Source organism: Cynocephalus volans, chromosome 11 (assembly GCF_027409185.1).
Source record: "Cynocephalus volans isolate mCynVol1 chromosome 11, mCynVol1.pri, whole genome shotgun sequence".
NCBI classification, from domain to species: domain Eukaryota; kingdom Metazoa; phylum Chordata; class Mammalia; order Dermoptera; family Cynocephalidae; genus Cynocephalus; species Cynocephalus volans.
In genome coordinates this window covers 114,194,792-114,211,303 of record NC_084470.1, presented here as the reverse complement: position 1 = coordinate 114,211,303, position 16,512 = coordinate 114,194,792, and the positions used below count along the sequence as shown (strand labels likewise).

The 16,512-nt window shown below is 35.6% G+C and overlaps 1 protein-coding gene across 3 annotated transcripts in view; it reads right to left on the bottom strand.

Moving 5' to 3' along the window:
- The window catches only part of SYT14 (synaptotagmin 14), a 171,448-nt gene that overhangs the window by 106,315 nt on the left and 48,621 nt on the right, over nucleotides 1–16,512 (bottom strand). The window lies entirely within an intron of this gene.

The following is a 16,512-nucleotide window of genomic DNA, read 5'->3' as shown; positions in this document are numbered from 1 at the left end:
CCCATACCTTCACCATACACTAAACTCAACTCAAAATGGATTAAAAAATTAAATATACACCCTGAAACAATAAAACTTCTTACAGAAAACATAGCAGAAACACTTCAGGAAATAGGAATGGACACAGACTTCATGAATACGACCCCAAAATGATGGGCAACCAAAGGAAAAATAAACAAATGGGATTATATCAAACTAAAGAGCTTCTGCACAGCAAAAGAAACAATTAACAGAGTTAAAAGACAACCAACAGAGTGGGAGAAAATATTTGCAAAATATACATCTGACAAAGGATTAATATCCAGAATATAGAAGGAACTCAAACAACTTTACAAGAAGAAAACAAGCAACCCAATTAAAAAATGGGCAAAAGAGCTAAGTAGGCATTTCTCTAAGGAAGATATACAAATGGCCAACAGACATATGAAAAAATGCTCCACATCACTCAGCATCCGGGAAATGCAAATCAAAACTACACTGAGATACCATCTCACCCCAGTTAGGATGGCTAAAATCCAAAAGACTCTGGACGATAAATGCTGGCGAGGTTGCGGAGAAAAAGGAACTCTCATACATTGTTGGTGGGACTGCAAAATGGTGCAGCCTCTATGGAAAATGGTATGGAGGTTCCTCAAACAATTGCAGAGAGATATACCATATGACCGAGCTATCCCACTGCTGGGAATATACCCAGAGGAATAGAAATCATCAAGTTGAAGGTATACCTGTTCCCCAATGTTCATCGCAGCACTCTTTACAATAGCCAAGAGTTGGAACCAGCCCAAATGTCCATCGTCGGATGAGTGGATACGGAAAATGTGGTACATCTACACAATGGAATACTACTCAGCTACAAAAATGAATGAAATACTGCCATTTGCAACAACATGGATGGACCTTGAGAAAATTATATTAAGTGAAGCAAGTCAGGCACAGAAAGAGAAATACCACATGTTCTCACTTATTGGTGGGAGCTAAAAATAAATAAATAAATTCACAAACCCACACACAAAAAACTGGGGGGGTGGGGAGAAGACATAACAAGTACAATTCCTTGAACGTGATAGGAGAAGCAAACAGAAAGGACATTGTTGGGTGTGAGGGGGGAGAGAGAGGAGGGAGGGGGGTTTCGGTAAAGGGCCACAATTATCAACCACATTGTATATCGACAAAATAAAATAAAATTAAATTAAATTAAAGAAAAAAATCCTCTTTAAAGGTTTGGTAGAATTCAGCGGTGAAGCCTTCTGATCCTGGGCTTATCTTTGTTGGGAGACTGCTGATAACTACTTCAAACTCATTGCTTGTAATTGGTCTGTTCTGGTTTTTCATTTCCTCTTGGCAGTTTGTATGTGTCCAGAAATTTAGCCTTTTCCTCCAGGTTTTCAAATTTGTTGGGCGTGTAGTTGTTCATAATAGTCTCTATCGATCCTTTGTATTTCTATGGTATCAGTTGTAATGTCTCCTTTTCATTTCTGATTTTTGTTATTTGGGTCTTCTCTTTTTTTTAGTTAGTTTGGCCAATGGCTTGCCTATTTTGTTTATCCTCTCAAAAAACCAACTATTTGTTTCTTTGATTTTTTTGTACCATTCTCTTCGTCTCTATATCATTTAGTTCTGCTCTGATCTTAATTATCTATTTCTGTCTACTAGTTTTAGGGTTGGATTTTTCTTGTTTTTCTAGTTCTTTAAGGTTGTTTATTTGAAGTCTTTCTGTTCTTTTGATGTAAGCACTTATTGCAATAAACTTCCTTCTTAGTACTACTTTTGCAGTATCCCACAGGTTTTGGTAAGTTGTACTTGTATTTTCATTCATTTCAAGGAATTTTTTGATTTCCTCCTTTATTTCTTCTTTGACCCAGTGATCAATCAGGAGGATATTGTTTAATGTACATGAATTTGTAGAGTTTCCAAGGTTTTGTTTGTTGTTAATTTCTAATTTTATTCCATTGTGGTCTGAAAATATACTTGATATGATTCCAATCTTTTTAAATTTGTTGAGATGTAACTTGTGACCTAACAGGTGGTCAATCCTGGAGAATGATCCACGAACTGATAAGTAGAATGCATATTTTGTGGTTGATGGATGAAATGTTCTATATATGTCTGTCAAGTCCATTTGGTCTAAGGTAGTGTTTAACCCAATATTTCTCTGCTGGTTCTTTGTCTAGATGATCTGTCCAATGTTGACAGTGGTATATTTAAGTCCCCACCTATTTCTGTTTTGGGATCTACTTCTCCCCTTAGATCCAATAACAGTTGCAAAGCTTTAGGCCAATATTCTTGATGAACCTAGAGGTAAAAATCCTCAACAAGATATTAGCAAACAGAATATAAGAGCACATCAAAAATATTATACGCTATGAACAAGTGGGATTAATCCCAGGGATGCAATGATGATTCAACATATGCAAATCAATAAATGTGATATACCACACATCAACAAAAGCAAGAACAAAAACCATATGATTATCTCAATAGATGCAGTAAAAGCATCTGACAAAATTCAGCATACCTTCATGATAAAGACTCTCAACAAATTAGGTAAAAGAGGAAAATAACACAATAAAAGCCATAGACAACAAACCCACCACCATCATCATCCTGAATGGGGAAAAACTGAAAGCTTTTCCTTTAAGCAGGAACAAGACAAGGATGCCCACTCTCACCACTCCTATTCAAAGTAGTATTGGAAGTATTAGCCAGAGCAATCAGGGAAGAAAAAGAAATAAAATATATCCAAATTGGAAAAGACCAAGACAAATTGTTGCTGTTCACAGATGGAATGATCTGATATATAGAAAAACCCATAAACTCTACCAAAAAACTCCCACAACTCATAAACAAATTCAGTAACGTTGCAGGATACAAAATCAATAAACAAAAATCAGTAGCATTCTTATATACCAACAATGAACACGCAGAAAAAGAAATTTTAAAAAGGCCATTTATAATAGCTACTGAAAGAATAAAATACCTAGGAGTAAATTTAATCAAAGAGGTGAAAGATCTCTATGATGAAAACGACAAAACTCTGCTGAAAGAAATGAAAAGTGACACCAAAAGATGGAAAGACATTCCTTGTTCGTGGATCGGAAGAATTAACATTGTGGAAATGTCCATACTACCTAAAGCGATCTACAGATTCAATGCATTCCCAATCAAAATTCCAATGACATTCTTTACAGAAATAGAAAAAGCAATCCTAAAATTCATATGGAACAACAAAAGGCCACAAATAGCCAAACCAATCCTGAGCAAAAATAAAAAGCCAGAGGAATAACACTATTCAACCTCAAATACCTCAAATTATATTGCAAAGCAATTGTAACCAAATCAGCATGGTACTGGCATAAAAACAGACACACAGATCAAAGGAACAGAATAGAAAACGCAGGAGTAAACCCACATACTTAGAGCCAACTGATCTTTGGCAAAGGCACCAAGAACATACACTGGGGAAAGTACAGCCTCTTCAGTAAACGGTGCTGGGAAAACTGGCTATTCATATGTGGAAGAATGAAACTAGATGCATACCTCTCATGATATACCAAAATCAACTCAAAATGGATGAAAGACTGAAGTATAAGACCTGAAACTATAAAACTCCTAGAAGAAAACATAGGGGAAACACTTCAGGATGTAGGCAAAGACTGCATGAATAAGACCCCCAAAGCATAAGCAACAAAAGAAAAAATAAATAAATGGCATTATATCAAACTAAAAAGCTTCTGAACTGCAAAGGAAACAATCAGTAGAGTGAAAAGACAATCTAGTGAGAAAATATTTGCAAACCATACATCCAATGGGATTGTCAGAATATACAAGGCAATCAAACAACTTCACTGTAAAAAACCAAATAATCCAATTAAAAAATGGGCAAAAACTGAATAGACATTTTTCAAAAGAAGGTATACAAATGGCCATCAAGTACATGAAAAAATGCTCAGCATCATAATCATCAGGGAAATGCAAATCGAAATTACATTGAGATATCATATCACCCCAGTTAGACTGGTTATTATCAAAAAGACTGAGAATAACAAATGCTTGCAAGGATGTGGAGAAAAGAGGACTGTAAATTAGCACAGCCAATATGGAAAACAGTATGGAAGTTTCTCAGACAACTACACATGGAACTACCACATGATCCAGCAATCCCACTACTGGATATATACCCAGAGGAATGGAAATCGTCATGTTGAAGGGATACCTTTATTCCTATGTTCATCATAGCTCTGTTTACAATAGCCAAGATATGGAACCAACCTAAATGTCCACTGATGGACGACTGGATAAGGAAAATGTGGTATATATACACAGTGGAATACTACTCAGCCATAAAAAAGAATGAAATTCTGCCATTTGCAGCAACATGGATGAGTCTGGAGAAAATTATGTTAAGGGAAACAAGCCAGGCACAGAAAGAGAAATAACGCATGTCCTCACTCATAAGTGGGAGCAAAGAAAGAAAGGAAGTATGGAAGGAAAGAAAGAATTAAGGAATGAAGGAACAAACAAACAAACACTGGCCAGCTAGCCACAATAAAACACTGAACTTTCAGGGAGAGAGAGAAGACCTATAGTTACTAGAGGTTGGAAAGGGGCTGGTGGAGGGGAATTAGGGAGTAATTGAATAAGGGACACAAAGAGTAATTTGATCTGTAATGATGATACTGATTTGATCATCACTTACCATACACAAATACTGATAGTCAACTTTGTACCCCAGCAATATGTATAATCAAAAATAAAAATTAAAAACAAAATCGCCAATAAGTCCATGAAAAGATCTTCAACATCATTAGCCATTAAGTAAAAGCAAATAAAAAACACAACGGAATAATACTTTACCCCAAAACGAAACAAAAATGGAAAATAACAAGTGTTGGCAAATATGTGGAGAAATTAGAACACTCATGCACTGGTGGTAGGAATGTGAAATGGTTCGGCCAATGTAGAAAAGTTTGGCAGTTCTGAAACAAGTTAAACATAGGATTACCATAAGCCCCAGCAATTCCATTCCTAGGTATATACCCAAACGGACTGAAAGCAGCAGCTCAATCAGATACCTAAACACCAATGTTCATAGCAATAACAATAGCCAAAAGGTAGAAGCAAATCAAGTGTCCATCAGAGGGTGGATGGGTAAGCAAAATGTGGTATATATACACAGTGTAATATTATTCAGCCATAAAAAGAAATAATAAAGTTCTGATACGTGATACAACATGGATAAATCTTGCAGACATTAGGCTAAGTGAAATAAACCAGACACAAAAGGACAAATATTATATGATTCCCATTTATATGAATTATCTAGAATAGGCAAACAGAGAGATAGAAAGTAGGATAGTGATTACCAGGGACTGAGGGGAGGAGAAAATGAGTTAGTTTTTAATGGGTACAGAATTTCTCTTTGGGATGATGAAAAAATTCTGAAAATGGATAGTGGTGATGGGTGCACAACATTGTTAATGTACTTAGTGTCAAAGAACTATACACCTAAAAATGGTTAAAATGGTAAATTTTATGTTTTATATATTTTACCCCAATTAAAAGAAACAAATAAATAACAAATTAAAAGAAAATAAAATTCTGATACATGCCATAACATGGGTGAACATTATGCTAAGTGAAATAAACCAGACCCAAAAGGCAAATGTTACATGATTCCACTTAAATGAGGTCCCATTTATATGGAGTAAATTTTATGCTATGTCCATTAAAAAATTAAGTAAAAAAATTTCACTAGAGTGAGAGACTTAAAATTCAGCTTTCACATGTTTTAGGAAAGATGGATTGTAAAGATATGGAAGCACTGTTAACTAGCTTTTCAATGAATTCATAAGGAAAGGAAACGATGTTAGTACAGAGTAACAAAAAAGATTAGAAGGATTTTATATCTCAATTAAATTGATTTTTAAAAAAATACTAAGAAAACAAAAAAAAGAAGATTAGAGACAGGAAGGACATTGTTCATTCAGGGAGACCTAGGAGTGTTTAAGAATAGAGGAAGTGAATCATGGAGAGGAAAAAATTAAGTCACACAATAAAAAAGGATAAATGATTGCTGAAAACTAATCCCAGCAGAGGCCAACTGAGGACAGCAGCAAAAGCACAGGAAAATTATTTGACCTCTAACATATGAAGCCGAGATGATAAATAAAAATTAAAAGATATATTGAAATGGAAAGGAGGGTCATCGAAAAACTTCACATTGGTAATTAAAATCAGCATTAAAAAGTGATCAAATAATACTTAATATAATTTTCAATGTGATCTCAATCAAAATAGCACTAGATTGTTCTAAAGTTCATATGAAAGAATGTATAAGAATAACTATAAATATTTGACAAGAATATAATGTTACAGTATTATACACTGTAATAGAAAAATTAATTGGAACAGAATAAAGTTCAGAAATAGTCACAAGCCCAAAAAGGAATTTAGTATATGACAAAAGTAGTATTTCAAATCAGTGACTAAAAAATTAGATTTTTCAGTAAATAACATAGTGGTTAATGGCTACTAGCACTTTGGAAAAGAAAAAAGCTAGATCTCCACTTCAATCCCTTGCATCAATATAAATCACAGGTGGATCAAAGATTTACAGGTAAAAAATAAAACCATAAAAATCCTAAAAGAAAACATGAAAAAATTCTCCAAACCTCAAAACACGAAAGATTTTTTCTGAGCATAACATAAAATTCAGAAGCTATAAATGGAAAAACTAAAAAATTTGACAGAATATTAGAACTTTGGATTGGCAAAATCACCATCAATAATACAAAAAAAAAAAAAAACCTAGAAAAACTATTTATTACACACAACAAAGACTAATATTCTTAAGATCCATGAGCTCTTATGAATCAAGAAAAATACTATCAGTGCAAAAGAAAAATGGGTCACATTTGTCAATGTAACAAATAAATATACATACATACAAACATCGTATATAATAAAAAACCACATAAACTATAAAAACTAAACGTTTAATATCAAACTATACAACCAGTCATTTCACAATGAAATTAAATAGCTATTAGAATTTTAGGGGAAATGTATAGTTAGAAATGTAAATTAAAATATGTCAAAGATACGAACTGTACTTAGAATTGACTGTTTTTTCCCAATTTGAAACAGGAGTGAAAAGTAAAGGATTTTATGAGACTGTAATGTCAAATTTCACTTGTAAACTACAGTGTTTAGTTGTACACATTCAATTCTAGAATTCAAACTGGACATGTTGATGGAAAGGTGGTATAACTAGCACCAAAAGCTTCCTGCTTAAGATATTAAAAATATACTAGAAACAGCATGCCTGAGCAATCAACTAATAATCTGTGAAAGGTAATCCTTATTCACTTACACATTATTATGTTTTTGTTTTCTACTGTCAAAAGTTCAACAAATTAGGGGTAAAAATCACTGACCTAGTGCATATCAGACAGTATCTTTTATATCTGTAGAACACAAAACAAGTTATTATATTTGCAGTCAACCATTTGCAGAGATCATCCCTGTATAGTTTTACACTGTAAGAATCAAATTTCCAAATAGGCACTTGGTTATTAGTTCTATTTTTAACCTGCCACTCATATACTGTCATGTACTTAAAATTCAGAACATGTTTACATTATCCATCCAGCAGGCTAATGCGAAGGCACACCAGACAGTCATGCATAATTCAAATCAATATCCTCAGGCTTGCAACTCTAAGTCAAAGCTGCCTTTTAAAAAGCTAGGGTGTGACTTTAACATGAATAAAGTATATCTAATTTTTCTTTTTATGTGACAAATTGATATTTTCTGCAATGAAATGCCAAAAATGTGAAGCCACTGTATAATAGATCTTTACACCATTGATAAAAGAGATAATTGAAAAAATAAGGCAACTATAGTAGTCTTAGAAAATTAATTCTAAATAGTGAAAGAGACAAATGTGAGTAAGAGTCAAATAACAAAGCTCACAATATAACAATAGATTATATGAAGTTTTGCCAACAACCAAAATGTACATAAAACTACAAAATCAAAGCTCTAAGTTATACTGTGAATTGGGAGTTCTTTTCATACTTAAATTAAGATTATGGTTTTGTATCAGTAAAGTAAGTTTCCTTTAAATTCCTTAAATATAAACCCCACTACTGAATTTTTACAACTAGTAATATGTCTAGAAATGGCCTATAACTAGAAAAGCTTGGGTCTAACAAACTTAAATTGAGGTTTTTTGACTAACCATGTCAAGACACAACATTGAATATCCATTATACCAGACTCTAGTCTCTGTCACATTTACGGTAGATAATTGCTTTTAAAAGAATAAAAAAAGAATGATAACTGAGTCTTAGTCTACAAAGGTCTGTTTTTGAGGCTACTAAAGATATAAATTTTTACCAATAACTTAAAATGTGATACATAATTGATTAGACTCTGAATGAAAATTCTCATAAGCAAGAATAAACGTATACATTTTGATAATTTTTCTTCCCAGAAGCTTCAAATGTGACTTGTCATTTAAAGAAACCCTCCAGATATGAATGACACCACTGCTCATGCAACCCAACTCAATTATGAAAATTTCATATTATTAGTCCTATTCAATATTACAGACATACCAAATATAATATCCTCTACAATGACAGTCCATTACTGTCAAGGTGCAGTAATACGAAGGATGAAATTAATGGTATATAGAGAAAGGATTCAATGGTATCTGAAATAATGAAAAAAAGATTAAATGGCAGGCCTTTGGGAAATACAGTAAAGGCATGGAAGTCCTTTCAATGAAGACAGAGAAGCTAGTTCAGGTACACAGATTATATCTTTTCAGTTTTCTTGCAGAGATGGAAAACTTAAACAACTCTTCAGATGACAGAGTGGATAAATCAAAGACGTCTTCATTGATTAAGACTTGAATTTAATTAGGAGCTTAGAGATAACACTGTTGGCCAAATCTGTTCAACAATTGTTCTGTAAGAAAGTAGTAGAAAAACAAGTTTTACAGCAATTCAACCACCAATTAAAGCTAGAGAAATGGATGCACAGAAACTCAAAATCATAACAAAAGCAGCAAATGGAAAACTGCCCTAAAAAAGAAAGTCTGGTCTGAACCATGGATTCAATATATTCTTTTCTTTTTATGAAGGAATATTTCCCAAGAATATTTCCATACTTATTGCTCACAAAATTAGAACTAAGTAATATTTTAAAGCTCTCTAAAGATAAATAAGTTATTAGCTCAGTTTTCTTCTTTTATTTACAAACTACTTTGGAATATTTGTACTACAGCACCAAAGTTCAGAAAGCATACTATCTTCATATTAATTTTGACACAGAGACTAATGATAAGTTTTAGTAAAGTAGCCAATACAAAAGAACTAAAAGAAAGATTACAGAATATTAACTGCACACATAAATAGTTCATTTTTTATAACTAGCTTTACATATTATACTGGAAATTATAAAGGCAATAAAATGAAATTTTAACAGCTCTGCTTAGGAACATAGGACCTCAGAATGTGAGAACTGGAATAAATCTTAGATCACAGTACCTAACCCTATCATTTCTGCAAAAGAAAGCACAGAGAACTTGTGACATGCCCAAAGTTAACAGTTTATATAAGGATAAGATTAGAAACCATGTCTGCCACTTACAGGGCTGCTGTACATCCATACATGGCAGTTCTAACCACTTACCTAAGAAAAGAAGTTGCATACAATGTTTCAATGGTAATATAGACACAGCAGAGACAAAACTAGACTAGAGCTGAGATACATATACATTTTCTACACAGAATTAGATGACATCCTTATGCCTCAACTTCCCACCTTTTAAAACTCATCCCCCATTTCCCCATTCTCCACCCCCTGTGGATCTACTTGCATCCACCGATTTATATGAGAGGGTGACAAACCTCTAGGGAAAACGTCTTAAGCTAAGACTATATGCAAACATGTCTAGCAAATTAGAGGGTAAAGTGAAAGAGATGACCCAAATTTCTGAAAGGAGCAATAAGACTCTTGACATTGACAGTAACAGAAGGAGATATCTGTCATAGAAAGCCATTCTAAGCTATCAGGCCTGGGGTCAGAGAAAAGTAGTGACCATCAGAGCAAGGTGATGGCTAGTAAATGATTCCATGCTGCCAAACTACCTGATAACTTATTCACATACTGGGAAGAAAACACACTGTGCATAAACTGAAAGAACAGCTTTTTAAAACTCTGTTAACACCTCGAAGCCCACAACTCTGACAGAGGATTCCCTAAAATAAGTACAATGCAAAAGGAGAATTATGTTTCTCATTTGCAAAAAATGCTGCACTGTCATATTATAGCAATAACTGAGTGCCACAGTGGCATGCATGTGTGTGTGTGTGTATATATATATATATATAAATTTCTTTTATTCAGGTTAACAAGGGTAAATCAACTCTTAGCCACCAAATTCATTCCCAAATTACTAAATATTATATATTAATATTATATGTGCCATATAACTCTAATGCTGGTCATCATTAATTGCACAATATTGTAATATAGTTGGTATTTTTTTTTTCACATATTTCTTTAGGTTTCATTGTCATGTTGAAAGAAAGTAGATAGGGTACCAATATATTCCATTCATATGTGCTTTCTTCAGGTTTCCCCTTTCAGAATGAGGCTTATTTAATTGGATTCTATTGTGCGGTTTGAATGGGAAGTTGAGGCTGAGTATTATTCTTGTGAATAGCCATTTTGACTGTGAAAACATTGCTGCATTTTGAGGAGACTTTTGTGTGAACTCAGCCGATCCCTTCCCCTCTCAGCTTCAGCCACTTCCTCCTGCAGTGAGGGCTGGGGTGGGATGCTGTCCTGGGGTCTGTCCCACTGAGCTGTAGGAGCTCGACTACCTCTACAAGTTGAGCGAGGAGATGGGCTCTGTCAGTGGGAGTCGCTGGCACCCAGTCTTGCTGAGGCCGGGCCCATCTGCCCAGCATCCCTTATCTCTCAGCTGTCTACACACCCCAGTATGCTGGGGACATTGTGGTTCACACTTGTGGCCCCAGCTTAATTATTAATAGTGTCCCTCATGGCCTCAAGAGCTGGACTCTGAGCTCAGGAGGGTAACTCAGTTCATGGATTTGGGAAGAGAAAGTTGGCACACCAAAGGGATGGGGGGGAGGTCCTTGAGCTGTTCCGCCTGAAGAACAGAGTTGGGACACAGTTTACTATCTGCAAATCTCGGAGCAGATAGGGTTTGGGGGCCTCCAAGGAAGAATTAGGACCAGTGTGGAGGGTCTAAGGGAAGGTCTGGAGCAGGTATCAGCCTAATTTAAGAAATGGTTTTCTTTCTTTAGAGACCTCTCACAACTTCTTAACTTTTTACTTTGAAAATTATAGATTCACAGGAAGTTGCAAAGATATGCAGAGTTTTGTGTACCTTCACCTAGCTTACCCCAAGGAAAACAATAGTACAATATCAAAAAAAAAAAAAAAATTTTGACAGAGTGTGTGTATAGTACTGTGTCAGCTCATCACATGTGTAGATTTGCATAACCACCACTACCATCAAGATGCAGAACCATTCCATCACCACCAACACCCACCTCCTGCTACACCTGCACAGCCACCCCACCATCTCCCCCCAATAAACCCTAACCCCTGGAAATAGCTGATTTGTTCTCTATCTTTATAATTATGGCATTTGAGAATGTCGTCAAACTGAAATCATACAGTACATGATCTTTTGAGGTTTTTTTCACTCAGCTAATGACCTTGAGAACCATTCAAATTGTTGCATGTATCAATAGTTCATTCCTGTGTATTGCTGAGTAGTATTCCAGTAATCCAGTACAATGGGTTTTTGTGGGGTTTTTTTAACCATTCATCAATTGTAGGATATTTGGTTGTTTCCAGCTTTTTTTTCCTTTTTTAACTTTTGTCGATATACATTGTGGTTGATTATTGTTGCCCCTTACCAAAACCTCCCTCCCTCCTCCCTCCCCACCAAAAATGTCCTTTCTGTTTGCTTGTCGTATCAACTTCAAGTAATTGTGGTTTTTATATCTTCTTCCCCCGCCCCCGATTGTGTGTGTGTGTGTGTGTGTGAATTTATATATTAATTTTTAGCTCCCACCAATAAGTGAGAACATGTGGTATTTCTCTTTCTGTGCCTGGCTTGTTTCACTTAATATAATTCTCTCAAGGTCCATCCATGTTGTTGCAAATGGCAGTATTTCATTCGTTTTTATAGCTGAGTAGTATTCCATTGTGCAGATATACCACATTTTCTGTACCCACTCATCCGATGATGGACATTTGGGCTGGTTCCAACTCTTGGCTATTGTAAAGAGTGCTGCGATGAACATTGGGGAACAGGTATACCTTCGACTTGATGATTTCCATTCCTCTGGGTATATTCCCAACAGTGGGATAGCTGGGTCATATGGTAGATCTATCTGCAACTGTTTGAGGAACCTCCATACTATTTTCCATAGAGGCTGCACCATTTTGCAGTCCCACCAACAATGTATGAGAGTTCCTTTTTCTCCGCAGCCTCGCCAGCATTTATCGTTCAGAGTCTTTTGGATTTTAGCCATCCTAACTGGGGTGAGATGGTATCTCATGTAGTTTTGATTTGCATTTCCCGGATGCTGAGTGATGTGGAGCATTTTTTCATATGTCTGTTGGCCATTTGTATATCTTCCTTAGAGAAATGCTTACTTAGCTCTTTTGCCCATTTTTTAATTGGGTTGCTTGTTTTCTTCTTGTAAAGTTGTTTGAGTTCCTTCTATATTCTGGATATTAATCCTTTGTCAGATGTATATTTTGCAAATATTTTCTCCCACTCTGTTGGTTGTCTTTTAACTCTGTTAACTGTTTCTTTTGCTGTGCAGAAGCTCTTTAGTTTGATACAATCCCATTTGTTTATTTTTCCTTTGGTTGCCCGTGCTTTTGGGGTCATATTCATGAAGTCTGTGTCCATTCCTATTTCCTGAAGTGTTTCTGCTATGATTTCTGTAAGAAGTTTTATTGTTTCAGGGTGTATATTTAAATCCTTAATCCATTTTGAGTTGATTTTATTATATCGTGAGAGGTATGGGTCTAGTTTCATTGTCCTGCATATGGATATCCAGTTATCCCAGCACCATTTGCTGAAGAGGCAGTCCCTTCCCCAGTGAACAGGCTTGGTGCCTTTGTCAAAGATCATCAGATGGCAGTAAGTGTGTGGGTTGAATTCTGGATTCTCTATTCTATTTCATTGATCAGTGTGTTTGTTTTTATGCCAGTATCACTGTTTTGGTTATTATAGCTTTGTAATATACCTTAAAGTCGGGTAGTGTTATGCCTCCAGCTTTATTTTTTTTGCTCAGCATTGCTTTGGCTATGCGTGGTCTTTTATTGTTCCATATAAATGACTGGATAGCTTTTTCCATTTCTGAGAAAAATGTCTTTGGAATTTTGATGGGGATTGCATTGAATTTGTATATCACTTTGGGTAGTATGGACATTTTCACTATGTTGATTCTTCCAATCCAAGAGCATGGGATATCTTTCCATCTTCTTGTATCCTCTCTAATTTCTCTCAGCAGTGGTTTGTAGTTCTCATTATAGAGATTTTTCACATTCTTGGTTAACTCAATTCCTAAGTATTTTATATTTTTGGTGGCTATTGTAAATGGGCTGGCTTTCTTGATTTCACTTTCTGCATGTTCACTATTGGAGAAAAGAAATGCTACTGATTTTTGTGTGTTGATTTTGTATCCTGCTACTGTGCTGAAATCATTTATCAATTCCAACAGTTTTTTTGTAGAGGTTTTAGGCTGTTCAATATATAGGATCATGTCATCTGCAAACAGGGAGAGTTTGACTTCATCTTTTCCAATCTGGATGCCCTTTATTTCCTTCTCTTCTCTGATTGCTCTGGCTAGTACTTCCAACACTATGTTGAATAGGAGTGGTGAGAGTGGGCATCCTTGTCTAGTTCCTGTTCTTCAAGGAAAAGCTTTCAGCTTTTCCCCATTCAGGATGATATTGGCAGTGGGTTTGGCATATATGGCTTTAATTATGTTGAGATACTTTCCCTCTATACCTAACTTATAGAGGGTCTTTGTCATGAATGAGTGCTGAATTTTATCAAATGCTTTTTCAGCATCTATAGAGATGATCATATGGTCCTTGTGTTTGACTTTATTAATATGGTGTATCACATTTCTTGATTTGCGTATGTTGAACCAACCTTGCATCCCTGGGATGAATCCCACTTGATCGTGGTGAATAATTTTACGTATGTGTTGCTGTATTCTGCTTGCTATTATTTTAGTGAGGATTTTTGCATCTATATTCATCAAGGATATCAGCCTGTAGTTTTCTTTTTTGGTTATATCTTTAGCTGGTTTTGGTATCAGGATGATGTTTGCTTCATAGAATGAGTTTAGGAGATTTGCGTCCGTTTCAATCTTTTGGAATAGTTTGTAAAGAATCGGTGTCAATTCCTCTTTGAATGTTTGGTAAAATTCTGCTGTGAATCCATCTGGTCCTGGGCTTTTCTTTGTTGGGAGCCTTCTGATAACAGCTTCAATCTCCTTTATTGTTATTGGTCTGTTCAAATTTTCTGCGTCTTCATGGTTCAGTTTTGGGAGCTTGTGTATGTCCAGAAATTTATCCATTTCCTCCAGATTTTCAAATTTGTTGGCGTATAGTTGTTTATAGTAGTCTCGAATGATTCCTTGTATTTCAGATGAATCAGTTGTAATATCGCCTTTTTCATTTCCAATTTTTGTTATTTGAGTCTTCTCTCTTCTTTTTTTTGTTAGCCATGCTAATGGTTTGTCAATTTTATTTATCTTTTCAAAAAACCAACTTTTTGATTCATTGATCTTTTGTATTGTTTTTTGGGTTTCAATTTCATTCAGTTCTGCTCTGATCTTAATGATTTATTTCCATCTGCTAACTTTAGGTTTGGATTGTTCTATAGTTGGTACTTTATGATATACTATATATGCATACTAAAGTCGAGTCCAATTGATTCCAAATTATGTAATTTATTAAACAGTCTTAACTCAGCAGAGTATAACATGAAGCAGCTTAATTTTCACTCTGATTCTTTTAATTGCTCAATAATGAATTTTCCTCATTCTACCCTTAATTTGTTCTTGAGTCAGAGTTTATTCTTGCCAGTCACTTCCTGTTAGTAAAGAATCTCGAGCTAGTAGAATTTAAAATTCCACTCCAGGTCTAGCTCAAATGTCATCTCTATACCTAACTTTCCAACTTGTAAAACAGAGTTAATAATAGTCCACTGCTCACAGAGCTGTCATTATATGAGTTAATATACACAAAGGGCTTAAAACAGTGCGTGTTACATAGTATTAGCTTTTCTCACTCCCCCTTCTGATGTGAACTAAGCTTCTATTTATGGGACTTTGAATGAGAGATGCAGTGAGATCTGTACTTTTAATCCTCCTTACTCCAGCACCTTGATAACTTAGCTCTGGGACCCCTTCTTCCCCTCTCTCTTCCATCTCTAATTACTCTGAGGTGTTGGGGCAAGGAAAAGGAATAGCAGAAGTCGTTGGGATTGCCTTCCTGGCTGCCTGTAGGTGGTAGGAAGGTACCCCAAACCTCACTCTAGTTTGGTTGGCTGTGGTGGCTTTTGCTGATATGGTGGTTTCTTCATAAATGCTGCACATACTTTATTTGGGTGATGTTCAGCTTCATCTCAGCCTTCCCATCACTGAGGAACTTCTCAGAATAGGGCAGCCAAGTCTCTCCTCTGCTCAGCAGTCCATGCTCCCAGTCCCCTAATTAGGTAGAGCATGTTCTGGCTTGCCGGCTGCCTAATCAGTCCCATAGTTCTTATCTCCTCCTTTACTCTATATGTTCCTTCACATACAGTCTCAAAAACATCTCCATACCCTCCAAGAATTACCAATCCCTAGTGAAATGTGGGACGGGGCAAGAGAGACTTTAATACACCGTCTCCCAACTTCCAGACTCCAACTCTTTTTTCTTTTCCTTCCCCCATCTCCTGTTTGTTTAATATGGAATGGGAGTGGGAGCATGGCAGTTAGAATGATATTTGGGAGTAATAAAACCAGTTTGGGTTACTTTATAATAAATACTTAGAGAAGTGTCTGACCCAGACTGTCAGCAGCTGTAAGCTCAAGGTTTTGCATAAGGGGAAGGGAGATGGAAACTATCACCTCCTCATCCTGTCTCTGAGCCCCTAATCACCAATTCAAGAATAGCAAAAGTCTCAAGACAAGTCCCATTAAATATCCTGATATAAATACGAGGGTACTTCAGAAAGTTCATGGAAAAGTAGAATTAAAAGAACAATGTGAATCTTTCCATGAACTTTTTGAAGTACACTCATACAACTAATATAGGAATAAACTCTCTTCCCCAAACATCACTGTAACCTGTGGTAGGTACAGGCCTTGATGCACAACCTAATTAAAAGCCTATGTGACAACAGACAGGGTCAGGAAGGGTATGTATTCTATATATTCTAAAGGATGA